Source organism: Microtus pennsylvanicus, chromosome 10, assembly GCF_037038515.1.
Source record: "Microtus pennsylvanicus isolate mMicPen1 chromosome 10, mMicPen1.hap1, whole genome shotgun sequence".
In the NCBI taxonomy this organism is placed as follows: Eukaryota; Metazoa; Chordata; class Mammalia; order Rodentia; family Cricetidae; genus Microtus; species Microtus pennsylvanicus.
Window position 1 is genome coordinate 12,799,062 of NC_134588.1, and position 19,181 is coordinate 12,818,242.

Genomic DNA, 19,181 nt, shown 5'->3' on the forward strand with positions numbered 1-19,181 from the left:
TTCACCTTTTTGACAACTGTTTAATCCCCTTGCAGGATACACTAGAGCACAGTGTTAGGTCAATGACTAGTGGAACCACACTTCCTGCTTAATAAGACGTATCTCTTACCTTCTATTTAAATCTAAGAAACCTGGCAGGACCCTGAGGATGGGTATGGGGATTGCTACCCCTTCTCACTTGTTTCTCTTTGCAAAGTGACCACATTGAATAAATCTCTTTTCTCTCCTTTTCAACATTATTTGTTTATTTAATTGACCTGTTGAGGATGGGTGACTCAGTCTCCCTTGTTAGAGCTGTGAGGGACCAAACTCCCATCCTTGTCTCTAGTAACATCAGGGCCAGAGTGCTGGCGAGTTCATTTCCTGGGGAAAACATGCTTCAGAGCAGTAGCCATAAAAAAAGGAAATCGCTTTCTCATTGTCTCTTCCACATTGAAACTGCATCTTAGATGTAGTTGTTTAAATAAAATAATACTAGATTTATTTGCACTGGATTGGTTTCCTTTTATAATACTACTGCTATGAAAGAGTGTGGTGGCACTATAGTCACTCCAGATAGCCTACAGCTAGCACATGGACACAGTTCCTCGGTTTTCTCAGAACTGTCTTCCTGCACTTAGACAAAGCAAATGGTCAGGGTAGATTGGAAAAAATCTTAATTGATTTTCACATACAGTACTTCTCCCATAATCCACAAAGAATCACGTTCACAGACTGCTGTCACAGTATGCTATTAAAATGTTCTGTTCACTGCTAGCTATTATAAATCTCTTACTGCACTTACTTTATAAACTGAACTTCATCATAGGTACATAGGTATATGGAAGGCATTATATGTACAAAATGGCTGAGGTTGCCCAACTTTAGAATTGTCTTGCATGAATGAGGCCTATGGCAGTTTAAATGAAGTTGGGCCCCAAATCTCATAAGGAGTAGGACTGTTAGGACGTATAGCTTTGTTGGAGTAGGTGTGGCCTTGTTGGAGGAAGTGTGTCACTGTGGAGGTATGATTGAGGTTTCTTATGCTCGGGATACAGTCAAGAGTCTCGGTCAATTTCCTGTTGCCTTCAAGATGTAGGAGTCTCAGCTACTTCTCCAACAATAAGTCTGCCTGCATGCTGCCCTGTTCCCCACCTTGATGATAACGGACTGAATCTCAGAAACTGTAAGTGAGGCACACCAATTAAATGTTTTCATTTATAAGAGTTGCCATGGTTATGGTGTCTCTTCACAGCAATAAAAACCCGAACTAAAACAAGGCCAAGGCATGTCTACAGTTATAGACAGAGACCCGAATCCAGAGGGCACCTGCCAAGCATTTCTGATTGTAATGTCCTGGAGCAAGGAGTTGGACGAAGGGCTCATGGACAGTGATAAGAACAGGCAGTTTATAACAAAGGAGAGCAATGCACTCCTGAGAGCAGAAGTGGGCCAGAAAGCTAGGAAAGGTTAGAAGCTCAGCGATGCTCAGCCAAGTGAGGAATCATCCTTTATGGGTCCTGTCTCTCCTTCCCACCTTTGCTGGCATTTGGAGCCTGTGGGCTTTTCCTATGAATCCTCAGTCCTTGGCAGCTTCTGATTCGTTGTTTCCAGGCTCCCTTTTGTATGCTGATCTTGATACCACCCCACAGCCATGTTCTCCTGCCACAGCATGGCACACAAAACATTACATCTTCTTACACATGTACATAAAAGAGTGGTGCTGTCCATGGTCTCAGGCCAGAGGCTCTCTCCTCAGAAAGAACTCGTGCTGGCAGCCCACAAGTGGCTTTTTCAGAAGGGAAGGAAGGCAGCTCCTGTGGTGGAGGACCATCGTCAGGGCCCCTGGAGCAGGAAGAAAGAACTGCAGTGACAGCACATGGGGTCTGTGGCTATATTCTGCAGCATGGCTCTCATCCCTTGCATCTTGGGTCCCTTGTGGAAATTCTGACTTCCTGAGGTGTGTACCTATTTTCTTACCTAGTCAATCCCATCATTCTACTACTAACATGAGGTAGCCATTTTTGTTACAAGTGTTTCAGTAATTTGACAGGATACAAGATCAACTCAAAAAAAATCAGTAGTCCTCCTATATACAAATGATAAAGGGGCTGAGAAAGAAATCAGAGAAACATTACCTTTCATAATACCTACAAATAACATAAAATACCTCAGCGTGATGCTAACCAAAGAAGTGAAAAACCTGTTCAAAAAGAACTTTAAGTCTTTGAAGAAAGAAATTGAAAAAGATATCAAAACATGGAAAGGTCTCTCATTCTCTTGGATAGGTAGGATCAACATAGTAAAACTGGCAATCCCACCAGAAACAATCTTTAGATTCAATGTAGTCCCCATCAAAATCCCAACACAGTTCTTTTTTTTTTTTTTTTTTTTTTGGTTTTTCGAGACAGGGTTTCTCTGTGGTTTTGGAGCCTGTCCTGGAACTAGCTCTTATAGACCAGGCTGGTCTCGAACTCACAGAGATCCGCCTGCCACTGCCTCCCAAGTCCAACACAGTTCTTCACTGATCATAAAAGAACAATACTCAACCTCATATGGAAAATCAAAAACCACAGGATAGCCCAAACAACCCTGTACAATAAACTTCTGAGGCATCACCATCCCTGACTTCAAGCTCTGTTATAGAACTACAGTAATGAAAACAGCTTGGTATTACCGTAAAAACTGACAGGTGAACCAATGGAATTTAATTGAAGACCCAGATATTAATCCACACACCTATGAATACCTGATTTTTGAAAAAGAAGCTAAAATTATACAATGGAAAAAAATAAAATATCTTCAACAAATGGTGCTGGCATAACAGGATGTCAGCATATAGAAGAATGAAAATAGACCTATATCTATCCCCATGCACAAAACTCAAATCCAAATGGATCAAAGCCCTCAATATAAATGCAGTCACACTGAACCTCATAGAAGACAAAGTGGGAAGTAGCCTTCAACACACAGGCACAGGAGACTACTTCCTAAATATAACTACAGTAGCACAGACACTGAGAGCATCAATAAATAAATAGGACCTTCTGAAACTGAGAATCTTTTGTAAAGCAAAGGACACAGTAGATAAGACAAAAAGGCAGACTACTGAATGGGAAAAGATCTTTGCCAACCCCACATCAGACAAAGGACTGATCTCCAAAATATATAAAGAACTTAAGAAACCAGACATCAAAATACCAAATAATCCAATTAAAAATGGGCTACAGATCCCAACAGAATTCTCAACAGAAGAATCTTAAATGACCAAAAGACATTTAGGGAAATGTTCAACATTCTTAGCCATCAGGGAAATGCAAATCAAAATGACTCTGAGAAACCATCTTACACCGGTCAGAATGATTAAGCTCAAAAACATCGATGATAGCTTATGCTGGAGAGGATGTGAAGTAAGGCGAACACTCCTCCATTGCTGGTGGGAGTTAAAACTTATACAGCCACTTTGGAAATCATCATGGTGGTTTCTCAGAAAATTGGGAATCAACCTTCCTCAAGACCCAGCAATACCACTCTTGGGCATATACCCAAAGGAAGCTCAATATTAAAAAAACAAGTGATGTACTGTTTATAATTTAACACTATAAATATACATTTGTCTATAATTTTTACATACATATTAATATAAAAATTATATAAAATATTTGTGTGACTATAAATAATATGTAATTATATATGATCCTATAACTTAATGAATATATATTGTATATTGAGTCTCACATATATTGCCACCTCTGATCTGTGTGTGTGTGTGTGTGTGTGAAGAGAGAGTGATGCTGAGACTGTTCTGGGCTTCAGGTATTCAAGGGTAAGCAAGACGCTTGAGATTCCCACCCTCACAGAACCTAAAGTGTACCACAGGTAGACCCAGTCAGGAGTGTTCAGCTACAGGAAACCCTGACTCCAATACCTTGGACATACCAAAATGTCCAGAGACAAAACTTCCAGCTTTGGGTTCCAGAGGTCTGCTCTGATTCTCTGCGTTTCTTCTGACCGTGCGGTAGGGATGGATCTGTGTCAGGAGCACATAGATAGTAATAGACATTACTCCTGGCATCCAACCTCAGAGAAGGTGTTCTTTAGCCAATAAGGTGACTCAACAAGCAAGGGTTCTTGCATCCAAGGCTGACGTCTTGAGTTTAATCCCTGAGGCCTACACGGTGGAAGAAGAGAATTGGCCCTTGTAGCTACCCTCTGTCGTCCACATGCACACCTTGCCATCATGCGTGCACATGCATTGGAGGGGCAATAAACGGAAGAGGAAGGCAGAGTAGAATGGGGTTTTACTCTGCTTCCTGGAAGATAAACAGGCTTGGCAGGGAGAAGCAGTTTCTTGACAGGCATCTGGCATATGACTGTGCCTAGTTCCCAGCACATCTGTCTGAGCCTAAATCCAGTTCCTGTTACTCTGCCTGGGTCCTCCATGGCTTTATGAAGGCAAAAAACAGATAAAGGGGTCCTGTTTTAGTCACCACTGTCTCCTCTTTGCCTAATACAGGGTCTGTTACATAGACCCGTTAATCCTTCTAGAATGTGTACATATCAGAAAACCAACCAAGTCCAAAGGGCAATGGATATTTGTTGCATAATGGAGAAAAGAGTGCAAATTTGGATTTGCATAGCTAATGAAACTAAAAATTGATTCCCACAGACCAAGAAAAGTCATTGCAATTTTGTAACTAATGAACCCTCTTTACAACAGCTGCACCCCAAATCTGCCACCAAGAGTCTTAGAAAGCGGCTAGCATAGAGAGCAATCTTCCCCACAGCTTCTTTCCTTGTTAAAATTCCCAGTGGATGCTTGTTCTCAAGCAAGATGTGAAATTGCTGATTTCTGCTCTATCTGCCCCAGTTTGCACAGAGCTGCCCCTGTGAGAGCCACAAATGTGCAATTGTCATGCTACCATTAAGTCCTCCGAAATATCGATTTCAAATGTGGATTCCAATCCTCACCAATTACTCAAAAGAAGTGTGCCATGAGAAAATTGTATTTCCCCACCCTTTGCTTGCTTGCAGGCCACAGTAAGTTCAGTGTTTGGTTTAAAACAGCTGGCAACTCAATGCAAACTCTATAGGTGGGGAAACTAATCAGCTAGGTTAAAGGAATAAGAAATACTGTCAATTTATCTCAGAAAAAGTACTATCCAAGTGTGTGTTCAATAGGCCCCATGCCTGCAATTCATCCTCCTCCACCACCCAAATAATTGGTACTGCCCATAGCCACTCTCCTACACTGTCTAAGCAAGTCCATCCCAGACATCTGTGTGAACTCTTGGGAAAGAAGTGGCCTGCCTTCTTCCACTTTTTAAAGGAACCCAGGCTGACTTCAAACTCTGTGTAACTTGGGACAACTTTCACCTCCTGACCTTCCTGTCTCCACCTCTAGAGCGCTGAGATTAGAGTCACAAAACACCATATCCTGCCCACATAGAGGTGGGATGTAACCCAGGGCTCACACGCTAAGCGAGTACTCTATCAATGTACACCCAGTGCTGCTCACTTGCTCTTCTGCCCAGCAGGGCCTCTAAAAGAGCCATGCTTCTGCAAGGAGCCTGCCCAAGAGACGGCTTTCTAACACGGCTATGCTACCCAACACAGGGCATGTCTATCCAGACACAGAGCCAGAGACAGCTGTCTCAGCCAGGCTCAGCATACAGAAGCTCGGCTCTTTTAAGAGGCCCTGATGGGTAACAGAGTGCTTGGGCAGCTAGGTAAAAATGCCTTCAGCATCATGGACACAGCAACTAGGCAGAGCAAGGGCTCTGAATATGCAGGCATGAGAATAGGCTCTCAGGGAACCCAGGAGAACAGAGCCAGCCACCAGAGCAGCAGTGGCTGGCGTGGCCATTTAAGGTTTATCTTGCCATTAGAGTCACTAGACAGACACAGAGAGAAAATAGGAAACACAAGATGGAAGAGAGGCAAAGCCACGTGATAGAACATAGACTAATATAAATGGATTCGTTTCAGTTATCAGCTAGTTAGGAAGACTGAGATTTCATAATTAATAAAAAATCTTAATGTCATTATTTGGGAGCTGATGTCCAAAGAAAAACTTGTCTACAAAACAGGTAGAAGATGCCTAACAACAACAAAAAAACACCTAGGGTAGTCCTCTGCCATCCATACACATGCATACATGAAAATACAGACACAGGGTTGTCCTCTGCCATCCATACACATGCATACACACATGAACATACAGACACAGGGTTGTCCTCTGCCATCCATACACATGCATACATGAACATACAGACACAGGGTTGTCCTCTGCCATCCATACACATGCATACATGAACATACAGACACAGGGTTGTCCTCTGCCATCCATACACATGCATACACACATGAAAATACAGACACAGGGTTGTCCTCTGCCATCCATACACATGCATACACACATGAACATACAGACACAGGGTTGTCCTCTGCCATCCATACACATGCATACACACATGAACATACAGACACAGGGTTGTCCTCTGCCATCCATACACATGCATACACACATGAACATACAGACACAGGGTTGTCCTCTGCCATCCATACACATGCATACACACATGAACATACAGACACAGGGTTGTCCTCTGCCATCCATACACATGCATACACACATGAACATACACACACAGGGTTGTCCTCTGCCATCCATACACATGCATACACACATGAACATACAGACACAGGATTGTCCTCTGCCATCCATACACATGAATACATGAAAATACAGACACAGGGTTGTCCTCTGCCATCCATACACATGCATACATGAACATACACACACAGGGTTGTCCTCTGCCATCCATACACATGCATACATGAAAATACAGACACAGGGTTGTCCTCTGCCATCCATACACATGCATACACACATGAACATACAGACACAGGACTGTCCTCTGCCATCCATACACATGCATACATGAAAATACAGACACAGGGTTGTCCTCTGCCATCCATACACATGCATACATGAACATACAGACACAGGGTTGTCCTCTGCCATCCATACACATGCATACACACATGAACATACAGACACAGGGTTGTCCTCTGCCATCCATACACATGCATATACACATGAACATACAGACACAGGGTTGTCCTCTGCCATCCATACACATGCATACACACATGAACATACAGACACAGGGTTGTCCTCTGCCATCCATACACATGCATATACACATGAACATACAGACACAGGGTTGTCCTCTGCCATCCATACACATGCACACATGAACATACAGACACAGGGTTGTCCTCTGCCATCCATACACATGCATACATGAACATACAGACACAGGGTTGTCCTCTGCCATCCATACACATGCATACACACATGAACATACAGACACAGGGTTGTCCTCTGTCATCCATACACATGCATACATGAACATACAGACACAGGGTTGTCCTCTGTCATCCATACGCATGCATACATGAACATACAGACACAGGGTTGTCCTCTGCCATCCATACACATGCATACATGAACATACAGACACAGGGTTGTCCTCTGCCATCCATACACATGCATACACACATGAACATACACACACAGGGTTGTCCTCTGCCTCCATACACATGCATACACACATGAACATACACACACAGGGTTGTCCTCTGCCTCCATACACATGCATACATGAACATACAGACACAGGGTTGTCCTCTGCCATCCATACGCATGCATACACACATGAACATACAGACACAGGGTTGTCCTCTGCCATCCATACACATGCATACATGAACATACAGACACAGGGTTGTCCTCTGCCATCCATACACATGCATACACACATGAACATACAGACACAGGGTTGTCCTCTGCCATCCATACACATGCATACACACATGAACATACAGACACAGGGTTGTCCTCTGCCATCCATACACATGCATACACACATGAACATACACACACAGGGTTGTCCTCTGCCATCCATACACATGCATACACACATGAACATACAGACACAGGGTTGTCCTCTGCCATCCATACACATGCATACACACATGAACATACAGACACAGGGTTGTCCTCTGCCATCCATACACATGCATACACACATGAACATACAGACACAGGGTTGTCCTCTGCCATCCATACACATGCATACACACATGAACATACACACACAGGGTTGTCCTCTGCCATCCATACACATGCATATACACATGAACATACAGACACAGGGTTGTCCTCTGCCATCCATACACATGCATACACACATGAACATACACACACAGGGTTGTCCTCTGCCATCCATACACATGCATATACACATGAACATACAGACACAGGGTTGTCCTCTGCCATCCATACACATGCATACACACATGAACATACACACACAGGGTTGTCCTCTGCCATCCATACACATGCATACACACATGAACATACAGACACAGGATTGTCCTCTGCCATCCATACACATGAATACATGAAAATACAGACACAGGGTTGTCCTCTGCCATCCATACACATGCATACATGAACATACACACACAGGGTTGTCCTCTGCCATCCATACACATGCATACATGAAAATACAGACACAGGGTTGTCCTCTGCCATCCATACACATGCATACACACATGAACATACAGACACAGGACTGTCCTCTGCCATCCATACACATGCATACATGAAAATACAGACACAGGGTTGTCCTCTGCCATCCATACACATGCATACATGAACATACAGACACAGGGTTGTCCTCTGCCATCCATACACATGCATATACACATGAACATACAGACACAGGGTTGTCCTCTGCCATCCATACACATGCATACACACATGAACATACAGACACAGGGTTGTCCTCTGCCATCCATACACATGCATATACACATGAACATACAGACACAGGGTTGTCCTCTGCCATCCATACACATGCACACATGAACATACAGACACAGGATTGTCCTCTGCCATCCATACACATGCATACACACATGAACATACAGACACAGGATTGTCCTCTGCCATCCATACACATGCATACATGAACATACAGACACAGGGTTGACCTCTGCCATCCATACACATGCATACATGAACATACAGACACAGGGTTGTCCTCTGCCATCCATACACATGCATACATGAACATACAGACACAGGGTTGTCCTCTGCCATCCATACACATGCATACACACATGAACATACAGACACAGGGTTGTCCTCTGTCATCCATACACATGCATACATGAACATACAGACACAGGGTTGTCCTCTGTCATCCATACGCATGCATACATGAACATACAGACACAGGGTTGTCCTCTGCCATCCATACACATGCATACATGAACATACAGACACAGGGTTGTCCTCTGCCATCCATACACATGCATACACACATGAACATACACACACAGGGTTGTCCTCTGCCTCCATACACATGCATACACACATGAACATACACACACAGGGTTGTCCTCTGCCTCCATACACATGCATACATGAACATACAGACACAGGGTTGTCCTCTGCCATCCATACGCATGCATACACACATGAACATACAGACACAGGGTTGTCCTCTGCCATCCATACACATGCATACATGAACATACAGACACAGGGTTGTCCTCTGCCATCCATACACATGCATACACACATGAACATACAGACACAGGGTTGTCCTCTGCCATCCATACACATGCATACACACATGAACATACAGACACAGGGTTGTCCTCTGCCATCCATACACATGCATACACACATGAACATACACACACAGGGTTGTCCTCTGCCATCCATACACATGCATACACACATGAACATACAGACACAGGGTTGTCCTCTGCCATCCATACACATGCATACACACATGAACATACAGACACAGGGTTGTCCTCTGCCATCCATACACATGCATACACACATGAACATACAGACACAGGGTTGTCCTCTGCCATCCATACACATGCATACACACATGAACATACACACACAGGGTTGTCCTCTGCCATCCATACACATGCATATACACATGAACATACAGACACAGGGTTGTCCTCTGCCATCCATACACATGCATACACACATGAACATACACACACAGGGTTGTCCTCTGCCATCCATACATATGCATACACACATGAACATACAGACACAGGGTTGTCCTCTGCCATCCATACACATGCATACATGAACATACAGACACAGGGTTGTCCTCTGCCATCCATACACATGCATACATGAAATACAGACACAGGGTTGTCCTCTGCCATCCATACACATGCATACATGAACATACAGACACAGGGTTGTCCTCTGCCATCCATACACATGCATACACACATGAACATACAGACACAGGGTTGTCCTCTGCCATCCATACACATGCATACATGAAATACAGACACAGGGTTGTCCTCTGCCATCCATACACATGCATACATGAACATACAGACACAGGGTTGTCCTCTGCCATCCATACAAATGCATACATGAACATACACACACAGGGTTGTCCTCTGCCATCCATACACATGCATACACACATGAACATACAGACACAGGGTTGTCCTCTGCCATCCATACACATGCATACATGAACATACAGACACAGGGTTGTCCTCTGCCATCCATACACATGCATACATGAATATACAGACACAGGGTTGTCCTCTGCCATCCATACACATGCATACATGAACATACACACACAGGGTTGTCCTCTGCCATCCATACACATGCATACACACATGAACATACAGACACACGGTTGTCCTCTGCCATCCATACAAATGCATACACACATGAACATACAGACACAGGGTTGTCCTCTGCCATCCATACACATGCATACATGAACATACACACACAGGGTTGTCCTCTGCCATCCATACACATGCATACACACATGAACATACAGACACAGGGTTGTCCTCTGCCATCCATACATATGCATACACACATGAACATACACACACAGGGTTGTCCTCTGCCATCCATACACATGCATACATGAACATACAGACACAGGGTTGTCCTCTGCCATCCATACACATGCATACATGAACATACAGACACAGGGTTGTCCTCTGCCATCCATACACATGCATACATGAACATACAGACACAGGGTTGTCCTCTGCCATCCATACACATGCATACATGAACATACAGACACAGGGTTGTCCTCTGCCATCCATACAAATGCATACATGAAAATACAGACACAGGGTTGTCCTCTGCCATCCATACACATGCATACATGAACATACAGACACAGGGTTGTCCTCTGCCATCCATACACATGCATATACACACATGAACATACACACACAGGGTTGTCCTCTGCCATTCATACACATGCATACACACATGAACATACAGACACAGGGTTGTCCTCTGCCATCCATACACATGCATATACACACATGAACATACACACACAGGGTTGTCCTCTGCCATCCATACACATGCATACACACATGAACATACAGACACAGGGTTGTCCTCTGCCATCCATACACATGCATACACACATGAACATACAGACACAGGGTTGTCCTCTGCCATCCATACAAATGCATACACACATGAACATACACACACAGGGTTGTCCTCTGCCATCCATACACATGCATACATGAACATACACACACAGGGTTGTCCTCTGCCATCCATACACATGCATACACACATGAACATACAGACACAGGGTTGTCCTCTGCCATCCATACAAATGCATACACACATGAACATACACACACAGGGTTGTCCTCTGCCATCCATACAAATGCATATACACATGAACATACAGACACAGGGTTGTCCTCTGCCATCCATACACATGCATACACACATGAACATACAGACACAGGGTTGTCCTCTGCCATCCATACAAATGCATATACACATGAACATACACACACAGGGTTGTCCTCTGCCATCCATACACATGCATACACACATGAACATACAGACACAGGGTTGTCCTCTGCCATCCATACACATGCACACATGAACATACAGACACAGGGTTGTCCTCTGCCATCCATACACATGAATACACACATGAACATACAGACACAGGATTGTCCTCTGCCATCCATACACATGCATACATGAACATACACACACAGGGTTGTCCTCTGCCATCCATACACATGCATACACACATGAACATACAGACACAGGGTTGTCCTCTGCCATCCATACACATGCATACACACATGAACATACAGACACAGGGTTGTCCTCTGCCATCCATACACATGCATACACACATGAACATACAGACACAGGGTTGTCCTCTGCCATCCATACACATGCATACACACATGAACATACAGACACAGGGTTGTCCTCTGCCATCCATACAAATGCATACACACATGAACATACACACACAGGGTTGTCCTCTGCCATCCATACAAATGCATACATGAAATACAGACACAGGGTTGTCCTCTGCCATCCATACACATGCATACATGAACATACAGACACAGGGTTGTCCTCTGCCATCCATACACATGCATACACACATGAACATACAGACACAGGATTGTCCTCTGCCATCCATACACATGCATACACACATGAACATACAGACACAGGGTTGTCCTCTGCCATCCATACACATGCATACACACATGAACATACAGACACAGGATTGTCCTCTGCCATCCATACACATGCATACATGAACATACAGACACAGGGTTGTCCTCTGCCATCCATACACATGCATACATGAACATACAGACACAGGGTTGTCCTCTGCCATCCATACACATGCATACACACATGAACATACACACACAGGGTTGTCCTCTGCCATCCATACACATGCATACACACATGAACATACAGACACAGGGTTGTCCTCTGCCATCCATACACATGCATACATGAACATACAGACACAGGGTTGTCCTCTGCCATCCATACACATGCATACACACATGAACATACAGACACAGGGTTGTCCTCTGCCATCCATACACATGCATACACACATGAACATACAGACACAGGGTTGTCCTCTGCCATCCATACAAATGCATATACACATGAACATACACACACAGGGTTGTCCTCTGCCATCCATACACATGCATACACACATGAACATACAGACACAGGGTTGTCCTCTGCCATCCATACACATGCATACACACATGAACATACAGACACAGGGTTGTCCTCTGCCATCCATACACATGCATACACACATGAACATACAGACACAGGGTTGTCCTCTCCCATCCATACACATGCATATACACATGAACATACACACACAGGGTTGTCCTCTGCCGTCCATACACATGCATACACACATGAACATACAGACACAGGTTGTCCTCTGCCATCCATACACATGCATATACACATGAACATACAGACACAGGGTTGTCCTCTGCCATCCATACACATGCATACACACATGAACATACAGACACAGGGTTGTCCTCTGCCATCCATACACATGCATACATGAACATACAGACACAGGGTTGTCCTCTGCCATCCATACATTTGCATACACACATGAACATACAGACACAGGGTTGTCCTCTGCCATCCATACACATGCATATACACACATGAACATACAGACACAGGGTTGTCCTCTGCCATCCATACACATGCATATACACATGAACATACACACACAGGGTTGTCCTCTGCCATCCATACACATGCATACACACATGAACATACAGACACAGGGTTGTCCTCTGCCATCCATACACATGCATACATGAACATACAGACACAGGGTTGTCCTCTGCCATCCATACACATGCATACACACATGAACATACAGACACAGGGTTGTCCTCTGCCATCCATACACATGCATACATGAAATACAGACACAGGGTTGTCCTCTGCCATCCATACACATGCATACATGAACATACAGACACAGGGTTGTCCTCTGCCATCCATACAAATGCATACATGAACATACACACACAGGGTTGTCCTCTGCCATCCATACACATGCATACACACATGAACATACAGACACAGGGTTGTCCTCTGCCATCCATACACATGCATACATGAACATACAGACACAGGGTTGTCCTCTGCCATCCATACACATGCATACATGAATATACAGACATAGGGTTGTCCTCTGCCATCCATACACATGCATACATGAACATACACACACAGGGTTGTCCTCTGCCATCCATACACATGCATACACACATGAACATACAGACACACGGTTGTCCTCTGCCATCCATACAAATGCATACACACATGAACATACAGACACAGGGTTGTCCTCTGCCATCCATACACATGCATACATGAACATACACACACAGGGTTGTCCTCTGCCATCCATACACATGCATACACACATGAACATACAGACACAGGGTTGTCCTCTGCCATCCATACATATGCATACACACATGAACATACACACACAGGGTTGTCCTCTGCCATCCATACACATGCATACATGAACATACAGACACAGGGTTGTCCTCTGCCATCCATACACATGCATACATGAACATACAGACACAGGGTTGTCCTCTGCCATCCATACACATGCATACATGAACATACAGACACAGGGTTGTCCTCTGCCATCCATACACATGCATACATGAACATACAGACACAGGGTTGTCCTCTGCCATCCATACAAATGCATACATGAAAATACAGACACAGGGTTGTCCTCTGCCATCCATACACATGCATACATGAACATACAGACACAGGGTTGTCCTCTGCCATCCATACACATGCATATACACACATGAACATACACACACAGGGTTGTCCTCTGCCATTCATACACATGCATACACACATGAACATACAGACACAGGGTTGTCCTCTGCCATCCATACACATGCATACACACATGAACATACAGACACAGGGTTGTCCTCTGCCATCCATACAAATGCATACACACATGAACATACACACACAGGGTTGTCCTCTGCCATCCATACACATGCATACATGAACATACAGACACAGGGTTGTCCTCTGCCATCCATACACATGCATACACACATGAACATACAGACACAGGGTTGTCCTCTGCCATCCATACACATGCATACACACATGAACATACAGACACAGGGTTGTCCTCTGCCATCCATACACATGCATACACACATGAACATACAGACACAGGGTTGTCCTCTGCCATCCATACAAATGCATACACACATGAACATACACACACAGGGTTGTCCTCTGCCATCCATACAAATGCATACATGAAATACAGACACAGGGTTGTCCTCTGCCATCCATACACATGCATACATGAACATACAGACACAGGGTTGTCCTCTGCCATCCATACACATGCATACACACATGAACATACAGACACAGGATTGTCCTCTGCCATCCATACACATGCATACACACATGAACATACAGACACAGGGTTGTCCTCTGCCATCCATACACATGCATACACACATGAACATACAGACACAGGATTGTCCTCTGCCATCCATACACATGCATACATGAACATACAGACACAGGGTTGTCCTCTGCCATCCATACACATGCATACATGAACATACAGACACAGGGTTGTCCTCTGCCATCCATACACATGCATACACACATGAACATACACACACAGGGTTGTCCTCTGCCATCCATACACATGCATACACACATGAACATACAGACACAGGGTTGTCCTCTGCCATCCATACACATGCATACATGAACATACAGACACAGGGTTGTCCTCTGCCATCCATACACATGCATACACACATGAACATACAGACACAGGGTTGTCCTCTGCCATCCATACACATGCATACACACATGAACATACAGACACAGGGTTGTCCTCTGCCATCCATACAAATGCATATACACATGAACATACACACACAGGGTTGTCCTCTGCCATCCATACACATGCATACACACATGAACATACAGACACAGGGTTGTCCTCTGCCATCCATACACATGCATACACACATGAACATACAGACACAGGGTTGTCCTCTGCCATCCATACACATGCATACACACATGAACATACAGACACAGGGTTGTCCTCTCCCATCCATACACATGCATATACACATGAACATACACACACAGGGTTGTCCTCTGCCGTCCATACACATGCATACACACATGAACATACAGACACAGGTTGTCCTCTGCCATCCATACACATGCATATACACATGAACATACAGACACAGGGTTGTCCTCTGCCATCCATACACATGCATACACACATGAACATACAGACACAGGGTTGTCCTCTGCCATCCATACACATGCATACATGAACATACAGACACAGGGTTGTCCTCTGCCATCCATACATTTGCATACACACATGAACATACAGACACAGGGTTGTCCTCTGCCATCCATACACATGCATATACACACATGAACATACAGACACAGGGTTGTCCTCTGCCATCCATACACATGCATATACACATGAACATACACACACAGGGTTGTCCTCTGCCATCCATACACATGCATACACACATGAACATACAGACACAGGGTTGTCCTCTGCCATCCATACACATGCATACATGAACATACAGACACAGGGTTGTCCTCTGCCATCCATACACATGCATACACACATGAACATACAGACACAGGGTTGTCCTCTGCCATCCATACACATGCATACATGAAATACAGACACAGGGTTGTCCTCTGCCATCCATACACATGCATACATGAACATACAGACACAGGGTTGTCCTCTGCCATCCATACAAATGCATACATGAACATACACACACAGGGTTGTCCTCTGCCATCCATACACATGCATACACACATGAACATACAGACACAGGGTTGTCCTCTGCCATCCATACACATGCATACATGAACATACAGACACAGGGTTGTCCTCTGCCATCCATACACATGCATACATGAATATACAGACACAGGGTTGTCCTCTGCCATCCATACACATGCATACATGAACATACACACACAGGGTTGTCCTCTGCCATCCATACACATGCATACACACATGAACATACAGACACACGGTTGTCCTCTGCCATCCATACAAATGCATACACACATGAACATACAGACACAGGGTTGTCCTCTGCCATCCATACACATGCATACATGAACATACACACACAGGGTTGTCCTCTGCCATCCATACACATGCATACACACATGAACATACAGACACAGGGTTGTCCTCTGCCATCCATACATATGCATACACACATGAACATACACACACAGGGTTGTCCTCTGCCATCCATACACATGCATACATGAACATACAGACACAGGGTTGTCCTCTGCCATCCATACACATGCATACATGAACATACAGACACAGGGTTGTCCTCTGCCATCCATACACATGCATACATGAACATACAGACACAGGGTTGTCCTCTGCCATCCATACACATGCATACATGAACATACAGACACAGGGTTGTCCTCTGCCATCCATACAAATGCATACATGAAAATACAGACACAGGGTTGTCCTCTGCCATCCATACACATGCATACATGAACATACAGACACAGGGTTGTCCTCTGCCATCCATACACATGCATATACACACATGAACATACACACACAGGGTTGTCCTCTGCCATTCATACACATGCATACACACATGAACATACAGACACAGGGTTGTCCTCTGCCATCCATACACATGCATATACACACATGAACATACACACACAGGGTTGTCCTCTGCCATCCATACACATGCATACACACATGAACATACAGACACAGGGTTGTCCTCTGCCATCCATACACATGCATACACACATGAACATACAGACACAGGGTTGTCCTCTGCCATCCATACAAATGCATACACACATGAACATACACACACAGGGTTGTCCTCTGCCATCCATACACATGCATACATGAACATACAGACACAGGGTTGTCCTCTGCCATCCATACACATGCATACACACATGAACATACACACACAGGGTTGTCCTCTGCCATCCATACACATGCATACACACATGAACATACAGACACAGGGTTGTCCTCTGCCATCCATACACATGCATACATGAACATACAGACACAGGGTTGTCCTCTGCCATCCATACACATGCATACACACATGAACATACAGACACAGGGTTGTCCTCTGCCATCCATACACATGCATACACACATGAACATACAGACACAGGGTTGTCCTCTGCCATCCATACAAATGCATATACACATGAACATACACACACAGGGTTGTCCTCTGCCATCCATACACATGCATACACACATGAACATACAGACACAGGGTTGTCCTCTGCCATCCATACACATGCATACACACATGAACATACAGACACAGGGTTGTCCTCTGCCATCCATACACATGCATACACACATGAACATACAGACACAGGGTTGTCCTCTCCCATCCATACACATGCATATACACATGAACATACACACACAGGGTTGTCCTCTGCCGTCCATACACATGCATACACACATGAACATACAGACACAGGTTGTCCTCTGCCATCCATACACATGCATATACACATGAACATACAGACACAGGGTTGTCCTCTGCCATCCATACACATGCATACACACATGAACATACAGACACAGGGTTGTCCTCTGCCATCCATACACATGCATACATGAACATACAGACACAGGGTTGTCCTCTGCCATCCATACATTTGCATACACACGAACATACAGACACAGGGTTGTCCTCTGCCATCCATACACATGCATATACACACATGAACATACAGACACAGGGTTGTCCTCTGCCATCCATACACATGCATATACACATGAACATACACACACAGGGTTGTCCTCTGCCATCCATACACATGCATACACACATGAACATACAGACACAGGGTTGTCCTCTGCCATCCATACACATGCATACATGAACATACAGACACAGGGTTGTCCTCTGCCATCCATACACATGCATACACACATGAACATACAGACACAGGGTTGTCCTCTGCCATCCATACACATGCATACACACATGAACATACAGACACAGGGTTGTCCTCTGCCATCCATACACATGCATACATGAAAATACAGACACAGGGTTGTCCTCTGCCATCCATACACATGCATACATGAACATACAGACACAGGGTTGTCCTC